The sequence below is a fragment of the Notolepis coatsorum genome, assembly GCF_963971535.1.
Source record: "Notolepis coatsorum genome assembly, chromosome: 17".
NCBI classification, from domain to species: Eukaryota; Metazoa; Chordata; class Actinopteri; order Aulopiformes; family Paralepididae; genus Notolepis; species Notolepis coatsorum.
This window is the reverse complement of record NC_140181.1, coordinates 94,451,747-94,457,693: the sequence shown is the minus strand read 5'-3', so window position 1 is coordinate 94,457,693 and position 5,947 is coordinate 94,451,747.

Sequence of the window (5,947 nt, the reverse complement as noted above, 5' to 3'; positions counted from 1 at the left end):
GCGAGAGAGGCGCCTTTATACCTTCCTCCACTCCGGACCACACCACTCCGCGCACGCAGAACTTGTTTTGCTCATGATTTGTGCGCGTTGTGCCAAATCATTACCTTACGAGCTGATCAATTATTTTCTTTATTATTATTATATTTTTAGTGTTTTTTTCTTGTCATGTATTATTGTTTGTTGCCAGTTCATTTCATTGGTAAGGGGTTCTAAACTCTTGTATAGAAAATAATAGAATATAAATACTTTATTAATCCCGAGGGAAATTCAGCATCACAGATCGCTCACAATAAACATTTACTAGGTAGACAAAAATAAGAATACACAGTCAAAAGATATACATTCTAAACTATTGATTGATTGATTGAAAACTTTATTAACAGATTGCAGAATGGGTACAGTAGGCCTACAGCTCGGTGCAGACCAGAAAAAGACTTTCATCTTGTTTACATCAGGGTCCCCCATTTTCAATTCATCATCATAAGTTCATAACATATATAATATGACATACACGACATACAGATAGACAGTACTCAGTGCTACATCTATTTATGACATACCAGATTTGCAAATACAGTACTGTTTGTGATACAAAAAGTCTAAAAAAGAGAGTATATACATTTGATGTAGAAACTGTACATTGTGACGTGTGTACTATGTATCTACATTCATTTACATTTAAAAAATCTGTAATCTTCATGTATTTCAACTGTTGAACGGTGCTGGAGAGGAGTAGTGAGTAGTTCAGGAGTAGTTCAATTACTAGTTTAATTACATTTTGTAGTAGTTGATTGATAGTTCAATACATTCAATTTCAAATCCTTGTATATATTTTTCCAATAACGTTGGTTAATTAGACTATTTTTGGTCATAGTTAACCCTTTCGCTATACCACACAGAAGGTTAACCTTTCACTACCACACTACTGTGTAAGTGTAATAAGTGATTAAATGGAATATATAACAAAGCTACTGAGTAAATATGCTAATCTGATGTATGTTCAGTATTATTATGTACTGGGGGCGGCTGGGTGGCGCAGCGGACATTGTGCTCGTCACCAACGCAAGAGACACCGGGTTCGAATCCGGCTGTTGGCGTTGCCTCCGGCTTGCGCCGGCCGTCATACTAACTCAATTGGCAGAGTTAGCGGGTGGGAAGTCGAAGGGTGGTAGTCTGGTCGTTGTGAACAGCGACTCCTACAGGTCGGTTGGGGCGCCTGCACAGCAAAGTCAGGAAAAATGGCAGGGGCAGTGTGAGCCTCCTACACGTTATACCTCGCCAAATGAGAGTCCGCGCTGGCAGGTGAAAAGATGTGACAGGCTGCCTCCACATGTATCGGAGGGGACATGTGATGCAAGGCTTCTATCCTCCCTACAACCGGCCAGTGGGGGGCATATGCAAGCAACGATCAGGACAGGGGAGGGAGAATTGGCACGAGAGGTAAATTGGGATGGGGAGAAAAATCACAGAAAAAGGAGGGGGGGGAAAAGTTGAGTAAAAAAAAGTATTATTATGTACAGCGATACAAGTATAATACACTATGGTAGTAAGCCATACTGGTCAGTGGTATAACTAATACGAGTAGGTATGGGATATATAATACAGATATAGCATATACAGCATTATGGTATGAGTTCAGTAGTGAGATGACAGCAGAGAGAAAGAAGCTGTTCCAGAGCCTGCTTGACTTGGAATGGAAGTTCCTATAGCGCCTCCTAGAGGGAAGGAGGGCAAAGAGTCTGTGATTGGGGTGAGAGGTGTCCTTGACCATAGATATATATAAAGACTAGATGGCGCAAGGCGGAGTCTCCCGTGTAGTTCACCGGTGGCCATCTTGCTACAGTTAACTACTGCTGGTGAGTGATCTGCACAAACAAAAATACTCTTCACTCGGTAAAATCTTGACGGATTTTCAAATGGTTTGGTTTATTACAAACGTTATTAACGTGGCTATGATTCTTGCTTGGAAGAATTTTTATTAAGAATTTTTTTATTTTCATACGAAAGTCCATTAAGTATGCAGTATGATAACTACATCTCTGACGTTTTTAACAAACCAAACGGTTGAAAATTTAGCAAGCTATGGTTATTTCAATACATGCAATATAGACATTCATGTTATGAGTGGGTGTGCTACCCTGTAGCAAGATGGTCGCCATGTGGCAACGCCGGTCTCCGTTGGCCAGCAGCGTGGGTGAGTCATCTAGTCTTTATATCTATGTCCTTGACAATGCTGCGTGCCTTCCTCAGACACCTTTTGTGATGAATAGTCTCATTGCAGGGAGTGATGTGCCAGTGATGCGTTGGGCGGTTTTCACCACCCTCTGCAGTGCTTTCCAGTCAGAGGCACAACAGTTGCCATTCCAGACTGTGATGCAGTTGGTGTTCACCAGAATCAGAGGAGACAAGTGGGCTTTCCTCAGTCTCCTCAGGAAGAAGAGACGCTGGTGAGCTTTCTTGACCAGTGTCAAGGTGTTGAGGGTCCAAGGAAGGTCCTCGCAGATGTGGACACCCAAGAATTTGAAGCTGGAGACACGCTCAACGTCCATAAATGGTGCATTATATATAGCGCTTTTATCCAAAGCGCTTTACAATTTGTTCCTCACATTTTACCCATTCACTCGCACATTCACACACTGATGGCGGAGGCAACCATGCAAGATGCCAACCTGCTCATTGGGAGAGAGCTTAGAACACAGCCCTGTGGGACGCCGGTGTTCAGGGTGACGGTCTGCTGTGCAGATTTCAATAAAACAGACTATTCTAAGTCAAAGGTATGTTTTCTTTTTCATTTGATGTGCGTTTACAGATTTATTTCAAGTTAAGTCAAGTGTTCCTTACTTGTAGATTACTTTAGATGGAGGCAAGACTGCTCATTTTTGTTCTACTAAAGTGAAATATAGCTTCAAAACCTGTCTATGTGAGGATTGGCCTGTCCTGGTCACTAAAAATCAAACACACGCACACTTTTCACCCATCTGTGTGTGTCTGTTCTCACCATTGCCATGGACTTTGCTGTACACATTCATGAACCCAATGATTTTGGTCACCCCATGACCTTTCCTATAGTGCCACCACCATCAGGGAAAATCTTTCTGATGCGCACATAATACTAACCCCTTTGTTGTAGTTACAGAATTTGCTGTGAACATTCATAACTCGTGGTTATTTTTGGTGACCCAATGGCCTTTCCTCTAGCGCTATACCATCGGGCCAAATTGAGAGAATATCTTGAAAAGCCATACAATTTGCTGTGAATATTCATGACCCCTAGAGGGAAAACCCAGTTGGTCACCCCCCTGACCTTTCCTGCAGTGCCTCCATATGGATTTATAGCCTGCGTCTGTTGAGACTGCAATATCAGCAACTCTTCTGTCAACATGGGGAGATTGTTAGGCCTTAATTTGATTCTAATTAGTGTATACTTGACCACATCGTGCAGTTGTACAGCCCTGGCCTCATTTTATTTTATAATTATATTCTATTGTGCTTCTATTTAAATTTAGTTTACATCCCATTGTATTTTATTCCACCTTTTTATTTTAGTTGTACAGCCCAGGGCTATTTTTATATCACAAGTATATTCTATTCTATTGTGCTTATATTTAAATTTAGTTTATATTCCATTTTATTCTATTACACCTTTTTATTTTATTATCTGTCCGTTAATGTCGCACCAAAAAACTACTAGGCGATAAAGACCTTTCTGATCCTTCCGATTCTGTTGAGAGCATTCTTCTAGCTGCTCCATGTACGCGTATGAGGCCCCGGGTTCAATCCCCAGCATCTCCACTCCTTTAACGGCGGCACGGTGGTGTAGTGGTTAACAATATCGCCTCACAGCAAGAAGGTCCAGGGTTCGATTCCCGTTTGGGGACCAGGTTTTCCGCAATGCCAGGTACCCAGGTGGGGTATCTCCCAGGCCTTTCTATGTGGAGTTTGCATGTTCTCCCCGTGCTCGCAAGGCGCCCCCCCTTCCCCCCGATAAGAGAAAAACATGCACAACAGATCGCTGACGCGTCCCTGACGAAGATTGGCAGGAGCACTTGGATTGGTCCCCGGGCGCAGTACCTCGCCGATGCCTTGTCTGCTCCCGACTGCCCTTGGGGGGGAAGCCGGGAAGGACGACGGGATGGGTCAAGCGCAGAGCTCCCTGAGAAAGACAATGCATGCGTGTGTATATTCCTGTGTGTGCCGCCCATTGCATGTCCCATGTCTTTGCATGCCGAATAAAGACGTCTCTAAAGAGGTCCTGCATTATTATACAACATAGAGGACATTCCAAACTCAGACTGCGCTCATTTTACCCAATGTAGTTTGAATGTAGTTCAACTACTTTTCCAAAGCATGTCGCACACCGCAGAAGTGTGACACGCAGAGGGTGGTTGAAACTGGGTGACAGGTTCCGCCTGGTGGAGCCGTCCCGTCGCTGCAAACTCCTTCCGTCTGTCTCCACATGTCATTGCCATCATCATCATCATCATCATTCACACATAGGAACTTACGAATTTTGGCCAATGACTGAGGAGCTAGCCAAGATGAGGAGCACGTTTAGCCATAAAAACTCATACCCAGCCGACACACTAACCGCCTCGGCCAGTCCTTCGTGCAGGCGGCCATCAGGCTCCACAACCGTGGGCCATGGACTGATGCCAGCAGCTGGAGAACCAACGGCTGCAGAACTTGAGAACTGGAATGTCTGACCTGTATATCACACCAGTTAGGGCACCGGTGTATACAGCACCTTGTGTATACCGTTTACTTTTACCCTTACTCATTAGTATATTTTCAGATTCAAATCCTTTATTGCAACATAATTTAACGATAGGGCATACAGACCCTCATCTGCACCTTTGTTTACACCGTTTATTTTTCTTATATTTTTATATTCTGATCTAATTTTATTGCCTACATCTATGTCCTTCTTCTACTATTACCCTGCCCATACCTGTACCTCCCCTCCCCCATGCTGCGATGAGTCTGCATTTCACCAAGGGGATCAATATACAGAATATCTTATGTTATCTTACCACACCCTAGAGGTGCCTGAGTTGGCGTGTCTGTATGCGTGTACATTTGACTGGCTTGTCAACAGAGGTTTGTCAACAGAACTCTTCTCTAGAGTCAGACAAGAAGATGGATACCAATTCCCTCTGTGCATTTAGGAGAAAGCTAACCGGCTGCATGCAAGCCAAGCTTAGCACAAATATAGAAGAGGCTAGTCTAGCTTAAAACTTCGGGAGAGATGACCAAGTTGCTAGTCCGCTTCCATTCATTGTGCTAAGCTAGGCTAACGTGCAGCCTACCGGTAATTAGGAAACTAGGAATCTTCTTGTCGGACTCGGTAAATACTAGGGCTGTCCCGGACTAAGGATTTGGATGGTCGACTATGATTGGCCAAAATTTGCCATTAGTCGACTATTGGTAAAAAAAATATATATATATATATAATAAAAAATAAATAAACAATTTAAACATTTTTTATCATTCCATTTGGGCTGTGGGGGGTGCTTAATGTCTGAAGGAGTCGACTGAAGGCTTCTTGTCCTCTGCAAAAGCATGCAATTGGTCCACTGATGGATACATCTTGATATTTGTCTAGTCTAGTGTGTTCATTAGATGGGTGAAATCCTCTTTCAGTGCCTATGTGCCTGTTTTCGTAGGCAGTTAGCCTCTGGTATGCGTATAATATTTTTTTTTTATTCGACTAAGAGGTTGGCTAGTCGACTACGGCTCCTTTCGACCGATTAGTCGACTAATAGGGGTCAGCCCTGGATTTCCCAAAATGTTGTAGCATTCCTTTAACCATTGTAAATCAGAAACATTACCAATGTAAAAATAAATAAATTATTATTATAAACTCGCAATTACCTGTCGTAGTGTTAGTCCTTGTATCGATAGCTCAGTAAATAAACTAGAAATTGAAAATCCATCTCCATTCCTATGC